The sequence below is a fragment of the Schistocerca gregaria genome, chromosome 9, assembly GCF_023897955.1.
Source record: "Schistocerca gregaria isolate iqSchGreg1 chromosome 9, iqSchGreg1.2, whole genome shotgun sequence".
Taxonomy (NCBI): Eukaryota; Metazoa; Arthropoda; class Insecta; order Orthoptera; family Acrididae; genus Schistocerca; species Schistocerca gregaria.
In genome coordinates this window covers 80024163-80037653 of record NC_064928.1, presented here as the reverse complement: position 1 = coordinate 80037653, position 13491 = coordinate 80024163, and the positions used below count along the sequence as shown (strand labels likewise).

At 44.7% G+C, this 13491-nt stretch overlaps 1 non-coding gene across 1 annotated transcript; it reads left to right on the top strand.

The window, feature by feature from the left end:
* The first annotated feature begins 6259 nt into the window (after positions 1–6259).
* On the top strand, positions 6260–6333 carry Trnat-ugu (transfer RNA threonine (anticodon UGU)). The gene has a single exon. It is a non-coding gene; the product is annotated as a tRNA-Thr (tRNA).
* Positions 6334–13491: the final 7158 nt, after the last annotated feature.

The following is a 13491-nucleotide window of genomic DNA, read 5'->3' as shown; positions in this document are numbered from 1 at the left end:
AATAATGGGTAGCTTTGAGGGATGAAGTAGTGAAGGTACCAGAGGATCAAGTAGGTAAAAAGACGAGGCTGCTATAAATCCTTGGGTAACAGAACAAATATTGAATTTAATTGATGAAAGGAGAAAATATAAAAATGCAGTACATGAAGCAGACAAAAAGGAACACAAACGTCTCAAAAATGAGATCGACAGGAAGTGCAAAATGGCTAAGCACGGATGGCTAGATGACAAATGTAAGGATGTAGAGGCTTATCTCACTAGGGGTAAGATAGATACTGCCTACAGGAAAATTAAAGAGACCTTTGGAGATAAGAGAACCACTTGTATTACCATGAAGAGCTCAGATGGAAACTCAGTTCTAAGCAAAGAAGGGAAAGCAGAAAGGTGGAAGGAGTATATAAAGGGACTATTCAAGGGCGATGTACTTCAGGACAATATTATAGAAATGGAAGAGGATGTAGATGAAGATGAAATAGGAGATATGGTATTGCGTGAAGAGTTTGACAGAGCACTGAAAGACCTGAGTCGAAACAAGGCCCCCGGAGTAGACAACATTCCATTGGAACTACTGACGGCCTTGGGAGAGCCAGTCCTGACAAAACTCTACCATCTGGTGAGCAAGATGTATGAAACATGCAAAATACCCTCAGACTTCAAGAAGAGTATAATAATTCCAATCCCAAAGAAAGCAGGTATTGACAGATGTGAAAATTACCGAACAATCAGTTTAATAAGCCACAGCTGCAAAATACTAACACGAATTCTTTACAGACGAATGGAAAAACTAGTAGAAGCCGACCTCGGGGAAGATCGGTTTGGATTTCGTAGAAACACTGGAACACGTGAGGCAATACTGACCCAACGACTTATCTTAGAAGAAAGATTAAGGAAAGGCAAACCTACGTTCCTAGCGTTTGTAGACTTAGAGAAAGCTTTTGACAATGTTGACTGGAATACTCTCTTTCAAATTCTAAAGGTGGCAGGGGTAAAATACAGGGAGCGAAAGGCTATTTACAATTTGTACAGAAACCAGATGGCAGTTATAAGACTCGACGGACATGAAAGGGAAGCAATGGTCGGGAAGGGAGTAAGACAGGGTTGTAGCCACTCCCCGGTGTTATTCAATCTGTATATTGAGCAAGCACTAAAGGAAACAAAAGAAAAATTCGGATGGGTATTAAAATCCATGGAGAAGAAATAAAAACTCTGAGGTTTGCCGATGACATTGTAATTCTGTCAGAGACAGGAAAGGACGTGCAAGAGCAGTTGAATAGAATGGACAGTGTCTTGAAAGGAGGATATAATATGAACATCAACAAAAGCAAAACGAGGATAATTGAATGTAGTCGAATTAAGTCGGGTGATGCTGAGGGAATTAGATTTGGAAATGAGACACTTAAAGTAGTAAAGGAGTTTTGCTATTTAGGGAGTAAAATAACTGATCAAAGCGTAAACTCTTTGAGACATTACTCCCATGGAGGAAGGTGCGCATGGTGACTGTTGTATTCAAAGTAATAACTGATGATGTTCGAAGCAGAGAGGATATAAAATGTAGACAGGCAATGGCAAGGAAAGCGTTTCTGAAGAAGAGAAATTTGTTAACATCGAGTATAGATTTAAGTGTCAGGAAGGCATTTCTGAAAGTATTTGTATGGAGTGTAGCCATGTATGGAAGTCAAACATTGACGATAAATAGTTTGGACAAGAAGAGAATAGAAGCTTTTGAAATGTGGTGCTACAGAAGAATGCTGAAGATTAAATGGATAGATCACATAACTAATGAGGAAGTATTGAATAGGATTGGGGAGAAGAGAAGTTTGTGGCACAACTTGACCAGAAGAAGGGATCGGTTGGTAGGACATGTTCTGAAGCATCAAGGGATCACCAGTTTGGTATTGGAGGGCAGCGTGGAGGGTAAAAATCGTAGAGGGAGACCAAGAGATGAATACACTAAGCAGATTCAGAAGGATGTAGGTTGCAGTAGGTACTGGGAGATGAAGAAGCTTGCACAGGATAGAGTAGCATGGAGAGCTGCATCAAACCAGTCTCAGGACTGAAGACCACAACAACAACACTATCTTCCCCAGAGACACGGGTTAACTATCTACGGATATCAACAACTGACAGTGAAAAATGAATGGGAGATTGCAAACTTACTTATCGGATGATCCTCGTACTCGACTATTGAATTGCACCTTTAACATATGAGGGCTGTCTGGAAACTTCTCTGCCTCACCTAGAGATTGCAGCACTATTGACATGATATTTCCCCCCTCCCTACATTCGCACAAGTTTTAGTACATGCAATTTAAAATTGCAAGTCATTCCAGGCAGCAGTTGACTGTAAGCAGTTGCTTGAAGCAATTGTGCTGTGCGCAGTGCTGAAAACCGAAAAAGAAAGGTATTGTGCAGTGATTAAATTCTCTGTAAAAGAATGTTTAACGACAATTTAAATTCATTTGTGGTACATAGATCTAAATGACGGCTCTTCACCTTCAATTTCCAGTGTGAATAAGTGAATAGCCGAGTTTAAACAGAGCCGTGAAACATCCGAGATGATCCGTGCGGAGGACATCCAAAAAGTGCAAGCACACTGGTCATCATTGACAGAGTGCACGATATGATTTTGGAAGATCAGCATGTAAGGGTGCATGAAATTGCTCATGCTCTAAAGATATCACAGGAATGTGTTGGTCACATCTTGCACCAGGAACTGAACATGAGAAAGCTGGGAGATGAAGAAGCTTGCACAGGATAGAGTAGCATGGACTGAAGACCGCAACAGCAACAACATATCTCTGATAAGGCTCTGAGCACTATGGTTCAAAAAATGGCTCTGAGCACTATGGGACTTAACTTCTGAGGTAATCAGTCTCCTAGAACTTAGAACTACTTAAACCTAACTAACCTAAGGACATCACACACATCCATGCCCGAGGGACGATTCGAACCTGCGACAGTAGCGGTCGCGCTGTTCCAGACTGTAGCGCCTAGAACTACTCGGCCACCTCGGCCGTCGATACTATCTCTTTGAAATCATTCTACGTCTTTTCTACGCTTACAAGATCAGAACGGAAGGAGGGAGACTGTCTCTTAAAAGGGTGTAATAGCATTTTCATCAGCTTTTTTGAATAGGTGTACTTTGCGTTTCTTTTTGATGGTTGTGAGTGTTAAGGCATTGTGACTAGCAGCAACATCCTTATAGTCGCTAATCGCTGTATCCGTCATGATACTCATTATTTGTCCAGGAGTATTTGTTGCTAAGAGGTCAAGTATGCTTTCGCAAACAATTACGTTCCGAGTGGAGTCACGGAGTAATTTTTCAAAATAATTTTTGGGAGAAAGCATTCAGTACAGTTTCGGATGATGTTTTGTGCTTGCCGCCGGCTTTAAACGTGTAGTTTTTCCAGCATATCAAGAGTAGATTGAAGTCACCACAGACTACAACTGTATGATTAGCTTACCTACTCCGTTTTTGAAATGTGACTCAAGTTTTCTTTGAACTGTTCAGTAACTATATCTTCTGAGTAGGGGCGTCGGTGAAACGATCTAATTAATAGTGTAATCCGATTATCAAGTATAGTCTCTACCCATACTATTTCGCAGGAAGTATCTACTTCAATTTCACTACAAGGTAAACTGCTTCTGACAGCAGTAAATAGTCAACCGCTATTTGATCTATCCTTTCTGAAACTGTAACATCATTTGCAAATTTTTTTGTTGGACTTATTTCCAACCTTAGGCAGCTTTCCATACCTATAACTATCTTAGCTTCAGTGCTTTCAATTATGGCTTGCAGCTCTGGTTCTTTCCCAAAAAAGCTACGAAAATTTACAATTACAATACCGATCGTTTCTACAACTACCTTACCATGTTTTCCCTGCCCCTTTAAGACGGACGCCCTTTCTGTGGTTTCCTGAGTCCCTCTAACCTAAAGCTCCTGGAAATGACGGCATTGGACGATTTCATCTCAAACTACTTTTAGCACAGGGACTTGCTCAGATACTAAAACTACTAGTTAATGCACGCTTAACACAAAAAACTATGCTATTCCAATGGAAACATGTACATAATAGAATGATTCCGAAACCTGGAAAACCCGAAATCAACCGTCACTCATATGGACCTGTCGCATTACCTCCAATAATCAAAGCTTTGAAGCAATAATCAACAACAGACTACAATAGTAAGCAGAAGACAACAACATTATACCACACGAGGAAGGTGGTTTCAGAAACAATCATAGCGCCACTGATCCATTATTGAGACCAACAAGCAAAGTAGCAGAAGTCTGCCAATTAACAGATGTGACTGCTGCCCCCGCTCTGGAGACAAAACGCGCCTTTGATAAGGTACGGCATGAGGGACTTATTCACAAATCTCTAAAATACAACTTCTCACCTGGGACAGTACAATTAATAGGAAACCTTGTTGGAAATAGAAAAGTTCGAGTTGGTGACCAAAAGCCATTTTACTCAACACCCAAAATGGGGGTATATCCCCCAGGGTGCCGCATTTCCCCATTGTTATTTAAGATATATTCTGCTCGCATCCCCAAAATCAAGGTGGCAGAATGAAGACATAGTTCTGTATGCTAATGCACTCACCTGCAATGCAGTCAATAAACAGGCTACAACAACATCACCAAACTTCAAGTCTGGCTCAGTAAATAGAGCATCTATTCAGACATAAAACCCTTATTTATCAGCATCAACAGGACCCCCACAAATTCAACATTTGACTTTGGGAACAAGAAATTACTACACAACCAAACGTTAAATATCTCGTATATCTAAATGAGCTCTTAAATTGGGAGGAAAACGCATCTGAAGAGATTAAACAAGCTGAATGCCAACTCAGTACGTCTCTTGAAATACCGAATACATGGAGTGGAGCAACCAATTGCCCTTCACACATAGAAAATATTTGTCCTCCCCATTCTCGAATACGGATCACAAGCGTGGACTATATCATCTAGGCAAAGGAAAAAATTCCATCTGCTGACCGGAGGAGGCTTAGAGTAGCTGCACATCTACGCTATGACTTCCCCAAAAAGTTTCCTTTAGGAAACACTTGAAACCGGCAACATGTTACACAGAATAAAACAACAAATCATCAGATTCAAACTCAACAGATTACTTCTCAACAGACTTACAAATGCGCTCCTGCAGCGTCATTATACAGCGTCTAATTTTCCGAAAATAAAATATGCATTTCCTCCCTGCATTAGTCTATAAGCAGTGTCGAAATCACTTCAACGAAGTGGAGAAGAAATCAGTGAGATTGTTAACAGAGCAAGAATACCTACAAGGATTTGGGATGATGTAGCAGTCTTATATAGAAAGAGCAAGCTATTGAGCAATAGTATTTCAATCAGTTCCTACGGAAGGGGACGAAATTCTCTACATCCACTAGATTTTTAAGTTTTTCATCTTCCACAGAATTAGATGGAAAATCTCTACATTAATAAAATCGCAAGGCCACAACATAACATTGTCACGAGAAGTGAGATAATATGAAACTATACAAGCCGAAGCCTCCCCCCATGAACCATGGACCTTGCCGTTGGTGGGGAGGCTTGCGTGCCTCAGCGATACAGATAGCCGTACCGTAGGTACAACCACAACGGAGGGGTGTCTGTTGAGAGGCCAGACAAACGTGTGGTTCCTGAAGAGGGGCAGCAGCCTTTTCAGTAGTTGCAGGGGCAACAGTGTGGATGATTGACTGATCTGGTCTTGTAACAATAACCAAAACTGCCTTGCTGTGCTGGTACTGCGAACGGCTGAAATCAAGGGGAAACTACGGCCGTAATCTTTCCCGAGGGCATGCAGCTTTACTTTACTACAAGCCGAAGAACAAGCAACCACTCCCAGCTAGGGTGTTTTCGACCGAGAGGTTTTTCCATTAGCCGTAAGGCAAATGAAGGAAAAAAATTAAATAAGCATCCAACTGTCCTCAATAAACGGTATTATAATACCACAAACTACAAATGTTGGCTGAAACGGTCTCTCCTACTGTCCACCATCTCCTTCAGATATATAGATATGGTGCCTGTTCTTTCGAACATGACCTTCTTCTTCTGTGCGTATGCACACATATTCCCCGAACACTTACGTGTCTTGGTAAGAATGACTTCCACAAGTAATGAGTGTGTTGGGGTGGGACACTACGAATGTAGTGTGTGGACATACAAGGTGAGAGTGTGGGTCTCGCGAGAGGCGTGCGCGGGATAGTCCCTGCGGTTGCACTATCCTGTGTGTCCTCGGTGGCTCAGATGGATAGAGCGTCTGCCATGTAAGCAGGAGATCCCGGGTTCGAGTCCCGGTCGGGGCACACATTTCCACTGTCCCCTTTGATATATATAAACGCCTGTCAGCTGCTGAAGGTATTAATATAATTCTAATCTCCTTTAGAGGTGGAATGATTTACAACAACAAAAAAGCAGACAGTGCTGCTAACACAACTTCTGGGCATGAAAAAGACAAATTTGTCAGAGTATGGCACTTACAGAACCCCTCCAATCCCGCACACAGTCAACATGCAAGGGTCATACGATAATTAAAAAGACAAATTGGTCTGGAGAAAAAAGCTTTTATTCTTAGAAAACAATACTTTTTCCGCATTCAAACATAATCCCCTTGAACACTTATGCACTTGTTCCAGCGGGCTACAAGCTTCTTTATTCCAGCTGCAAATAACTATTTATCTGGATGTTTGAACCATTTCCCCACAAACCTTTTCACGTCGTCGTTGTGCTGAAACCTCTTCCCACGTAATGCCACCTTCAGTGCGCCAAACAAATGGAAATCACTAGGTACTGCATCAGGACTCTAAGGGGAATGAGGCAGTACTTCTCAGCCCATTTTGTCGATGGTTTCAAGGTTTAGGTGAGTAATATGAAGACATGTGTTATCTTGCTGGAGAATCACACCTCTCCTCTGAGATCCACGACGTCTCTCTCTCATGGCTCGCTTCACCTTGCTTAAAAACAAATTCCAGTAGTGTTGGCAGTTCATTGTACGCTGTTCTTCGAGCTAATCATAAAACTGGACCTTCAGTGTCCCAAAACACCATCAACATGACTTTTCCGACTGATGCTTGGGTTTTGAATTTTTTCTTGACAAGTGAGGTATGGTTCCACTTCACACTTTGTCTTCTTGATCCTGGCTGATAACAGTGAACCCAAGTTTCATCACAAGTTAAAATTTCGTTGAAGACGTGCTCGTTCATAAAGTTCTTTTACCTCTGCGCACACTATCAATAGTGTTTCCTTGTGTAGCCGCGTCAACTGCTTTGGGGCCCATCTTGCACACATTTTGCGGTGCTTCAGCTTGTTACACATAATGTTATGAACTGTACCAGTCCTAACGTGAACCTTATCAAATATCATTTAAACAATCACACTGCGGTCGGCATGAATAATGTCAGCAATTCGGCTTTCAAGTGAGGAAGTAGAAACAGCAAATGGTTGGCCAGAATGTATTCGTCAGTCACTGGGTGGCGACAATTTTTGAACTGCTCTACCCACTTATAAAAATTTACGCGATTCATACAACCTTCGCCATAACTTTAGACACACGACAGTATACATTCACTGGTTTTTCACCTCCATCAAGTAAAAACCGAATGACAGAACATTTTTCAACTAATGTGGACATTTCAGGCGGACGCGCCATCTTGAAATGTATTTTTGAGGTTATAAACAAAACAATGTTGGCACTTCAGCTGATGAGGGCTCATCCCAGTGATGCCAACTTAAAGTAAAAAAAGTACCAAACTTGCCCTACTTATAAGTTTTTCCCCAGAAAATTTGTCTCCTTAATTATTGAATGACGCTCGAAGGTGAGTGTTGAAGTGCCAGCGAGTGCATCTAGAGAATTCGAGTGCTACTCCATGGGATGTGCGTCAGCAGCCCAGATCACAGCGCCACAACAACGCCTCGACGCAACAGCATCCAGTTCCACCTCGACGACAGACGAGCATATGTGCGCCAATCAGAGCCGTATAACGCAATCAAGCGTAGTACAGTGCCCCAGACAGTCCAGATGTTTTACCGAGATCGTTTCAAACACACAGTAAAATAAAATAAAATAAAGGTAATTATAGCAAGTGCGATACAAAGGCAACGCACTCTCATGCAATCGCAAGAGCATATTTACTTTTTGTTTTGTTTTTTTTTAATCGAATTTTTATGTTGTGTTAGTCTTAAAACTAAAAACTGAATGAAGTATTCAATGATGTATTTGAAAGTGTGTCATGTGACGTCCAGACCAAATGATGGTAACAATGACGCCCTCTCCCTAGTTCGAACCCCACCACTACTTAAGTTTTGAACAAAAATCATCAGAATTGGCGGCCGAAGACTTCCAGAATATGAAGACACCCTCGTTCTGCCCACGGCCATGTCAAAGGGGGCACTCTCATGCGCTTGGGGTGGGAAAGTGACCATAAGAAGCGGACGAATCAGCAATGATCAACAGCATGAGAAAGTACAAGGGAGTGTAAACCACTGCATTGAAGGCACATAACGTGCGGCCACACGGCATGTGGCCTGAAATTGAAAAAGCGTCTTCGGCAAAAATTCCTGATCAGTACCCCCTGCAGTGGTCTGGCAAGGGTGGGGTAACCCTGAGGAAAAGATTGAATAACCAACGAAAGGGTAAGGTTTGGCGAGTCGGGACGTGGAATGTCAGAAACTTGGTACGGGAGCTATATAATCTGAAAAGGGAAACGCAAAAGAACAACCTAGGTACTGTGGGGCAGTGAAGTGAAATGGTGAGAAGCAAAGACTATCTAGTTAGGTGAGTCTACGATTATACTAACAACAGCATACAATGGTTCAAAATGGTTCAAATGGCTCTGAGCACTATGGGACTTAACTGCTAAGGTCATCAGTCCCCTAGAACTTAGAACTACTTAAACCTAACTAATCTAAGGACATCACAAACATCCATGCCCGAGGCAGGATTCGAACCTGCGACCGTAGCCGTCAGAGAATGGTATAACGGGAGTTGGACTCGTTATGAGTAGGAAGGTAGGACAGAGAGTGAGTTAGTGCCAACAGTTCAGTGGTAGCGCTCTTCTCGTCAGAATCGAAAGCAAACCAGCGCCGTCGTTTGGATCAAACTCTAAGGTACAAAATGATAGTCTTGCCACTCCGCCAGTAAGAGAACTCAGCTAGTGGTCGCCCGGTCGGGGCTGCGTTCCTGCATCTGAGTCTGTGCGTTAGTCCGCCAGTCTGCTGGAGTTGTTCGGGCAACGGTCATTGGCGGTCGGATCGGTCGGTTGGCCGGTCGCGCACTGAGACACGAGATGACTTGTCCGCCTTGAGCGTCGGCGCATGTGAGGTCGCCACGTGAGTCCAGTGGGCCGCGCCGTATAGAGAGGGGTAGTGGCTTCGCGATTCACAAGACAGCATCAGGAGAGGAACCACATCGGGCTGGCCGGGGCGAGCTGCGACGCCGTGAGACGGGAGGTCGGCGCGCCTTCCTGCGTCCGTTGAAGCGGCTGGCAGCGGAAGGTTCGGGAGAGCGTTTTGGGGGTGCTGCGCCAGGTCTTCGCCAGAAATCGCAGTTTATTACAAGTTACTTGATTGGAGATATGTTGTTTCATATACTTGTTAAATTCTACTTGTTTTCTTGGTGAAGTCACCAGCCGCTTTTTTCTAGGGTCGTCCCATCATTCTTCTGCGTTTGCCATCCGCGGGAAGGTGGTTATTACGAATTGGGTGGTCCGTTTTTCCCTTGTGGAATTGGGGAGGTTTAGAGCAATCTGCAGTTCAGATTGTTTAGTAACCCTCCCGCCCCCACCCTGTCAATCTGTCATACGTTAATAGTTGCCTCTGTCATCTTTGTCGGATTAGGTGTTAACGAATTTATAGAATTAACGTAAGGGCCGAATTCCTGAAATATGACTTTATCTTGCCTACAATTTTGCGAGGCGGTATATGTGTAATGTAGAGCTTGTTGTACAATTTAGGTAAGTCTGAATTTCATGGGTTTTATTTAAATAGTCGTTTTTCTAAAGTTGCTAAGCTTCCACCGTAAGAGTACTTTTAAAAGCAATTACACTTTTGGGGGAAAATAAGTTCTTAGTGTGAGTGTTTGTACCATTACCATGCCTCTTACGGGGTGCATAGTTAATGTGTTTGTGAGAGTTGCTAAAAATTTTAGTTTAAAGTAATCTGGTGTGTGGTGTTAAAAATTTTAGTTTAAAGTAATCTGGTGTGTTGCAGACTTGCACCATTGTAGTTTTTCAGAGGTCGTTGTGAGCGGTCGCGACTACGGCAGCGTTGAAAGGGAGCGGAAGCTTCACAGCCCGAAAGCTCATACTGTAACAAAAGAAATAAAAACAAAAAAAACTGCCTCTGAATAGTTGTAACTCGATATTTCGAGGACGCTTTCCTGCTTATAATTTTAAAACTGTTTTGAAAAAGCTTTTAGGAATAAACTTTGAACATAACTGCTAAGGTTCAGTGACCGTGTCAGAATTATGTTAGAACAAACAAGCCCCCGGTCACAAATATTAAGTCAAAATTGACCAGGTTTCGACGCTACTGTGAGCGTCGTCTTCAGAATTAGATTAACTGTTCTAAAACATATTATGTATACACACTCCTGAAAATTGAAATAAGAACACCGTGAATTCATTGTCCCAGGAAGGGGAAACTTTATTGACACATTCCTGGGGTCAGATACATCACATGATCACACTGACAGAACCACAGGCACATAGACACAGGCAACAGAGCATGCACAATGTCGGCACTAGTACAGTGTATATCCACCTTTCGCAGCAATGCAGGCTGCTATTCTCCCATGGAGACGATCGTAGAGATGCTGGATGTAGTCCTGTGGAACGGCTTGCCATGCCATTTCCACTTGGCGCCTCAGTTGGACCAGCGTTCGTGCTGGACGTGCAAACCGCGTGAGACGACGCTTCATCCAGTCCCAAAGATGCTCAATGGGGGACAGATCCGGAGATCTTGCTGGCCAGGGTAGTTGACTTACACGTTCTAGAGCACGTTGGGTGGCACGGGATACATGCAGACGTGCATTGTCCTGTTGGAACAGCAAGTTCCCTTGCCGGTCTAGGAATGGTAGAACGATGGGTTCGATGACGGTTTGGATGTACCATGCACTATTCAGTGTCCCCTCAACGATCACCAGAGGTGTACGGCCAGTGTAGGAGATCGCTCCCCACACCATGATGCCGGGTGTTGGCCCTGTGTGCCTCGGTCGTATGCAGTCCTGACTGTGGCGCTCACCTGCACGGCGCCAAACACGCATACGACCATCATTGGCACCAAGGCAGAAGCGACTCTCATCGCTGAAGACGACACGTCTCCATTCGTCCCTCCATTCACGCCTGTCGCGACACCACTGGAGGCGGGCTGCACGATGTTGGGGCGTGAGCGGAAGACGGCCTAACGGTGTGCGGGTCCGTAGCCCAGCTTCATGGAGACGACTGCGAATGGTCCTCGCCGATACCCCAGGAGCAACAGTGTCCCTAATTTGCTGGGAAGTGGCGGTGCGGTCCCCTACGGCACTGCGTAGGATCCTACGGTCTTGGCGTGCATCCGTGCGTCGCTGCGGTCCGGTTCCAGGTCGACGGGCACGTGCACCTTCCGCCGACCACTGGCGACAACATCGATGTACTGTGGAGACCTCACGCCCCACGTGTTGAGCAATTCGGCGGTACGTCCACCCGGCCTCCCCGCATGCCCACTATACGCCCTCGCTCAAAGTCCGTCAACTGCACATACGGTTCACGTCCACGCTGTCGCGGCATGCTTCCAGTGTTAAAGACTGCGATGGAGCACCGTATGCCACGGCAAACTGGCTGACACTGACGGCGGCGGTGCACAAATGCTGCGCAGCTAGCGCCATTCGACGGCCAACACCGCGGTTCCTGGTGTGTCCGCTGTGCCGTGCGTGTGATCATTGCTTGTACAGCCCTCTCGCAGTGTCCTGAGCCAGTATGGTGGGTCTGACACACCGGTGTCAATGTGTTCTTTTTTCCATTTGCAGGAGTGTATTACAGTCTGGATTTAAAAGAGCTCTGGACGACTTAAGATGAAATAAGGCAAAAGGTACAGACGAAATTCGATCGAAATTTCCAAAATAATTGTGGAAGTAGCAAAACGAGTTTTTATGCTGGTATGTAAAATCTGTGACACTGGCGATATACAATCAGACATTCGGTAAAACTTCATCCGCACGGTCCCGAAGGTAGGAAGAGGAGACAACTGCGAGACATCGCATAATCAGCTGAATAGCTCATGCTTCCAAGCTGCAGACACTAATAATATTCAAAAGAATGGAAAACAAACTTGAAGATCTCTTACCTGACGATCACTTTGGCTTTAAAAAAAGATAAAGGCAACAGAGAGGCCGTTCTGACGTTGCTGTTGTTAAAGGAAGCAAACCTGAAGAAGAATCGAGACACGGCGCTGTAACGATTGCAGCTGTTACGAAATACATTAAATGGATTCGCAGTTGCGAATATGGCCAACCATCTGTTGAATAATGCTTAGCTGCGGTAGAAAAATGAATAGTTGTAAGATGGCGAGCCGGTAAGGGCTGCTCGTACTTCAGTGAACAAGAGTTGCAACAAGACAAATTCGCATTTGTTAAATTGTAACTTGATAGTTCGAGGGTGCTTTTATGGTTATAAATTTTAAATCTGTTTTTGAAAAGGCTTTTATGAATAAAATGTCCTTTGGTTGAAATTTAATTTGTTTCCATGAGTTACTCCTTGGCAACTACTTCCACGCTCACATAGTGTGTTAACGATCTTGACGAATCGCTAGTAAATAAAGTAAATTCTTTAAGAAAAGATTTTGAAAGTAAATTTTCACTGTTCAAATGCGACGACGACGATGAAAGTTTGTTGCGGACCGCGATTCGAATCCGCATTTCTCGCTTATTGCGAGCGGTCGCCTGACCAAGGCGCTCCGAGGACTACTGACGGCCAGAGCGAAACTCCCAACTGTCGCCAACTATGTGTCAAAAACGCTCGTACATTCATTTTAAGGCCTGGCCAGACAGAATGCGGCGTAGCCGTCCGGCCTGTGGCCTTGAACCGCTGTCGGCAGGCCGCACTGTTGAATCGCTCGCAATTGTATGGCGGCGGTCACACAGAGTGCGGCTTTGACGCGCCGGCATGCGGCCTGCCTAAAGGCCTGTTCCCACTAGGGTTGCCGCGCGTCAAAACCGCGCGTCAGCGGCGTGGTTGCCATGGAAACGCCGCCCGCGGCGCGGCGGGCTCTGCGTCGCGGTTTGCCTATCTCGAACCGCTTCCGCTGCCGCGTGCCGCGCTCCAGGTGCGCGCCGCCAATCACAGAACGCCCTGAGCGTGACGTCAGGTACGGAACTCCGGGCCACACGAACGTTCGCCGAACAGCTGGCGCGGACGCGGCGGCAGCTATGAAATACTTATCATCCGATTCCAAGGAAACTATTCGGTAGGAAAATTCGATTCTTGGGTATG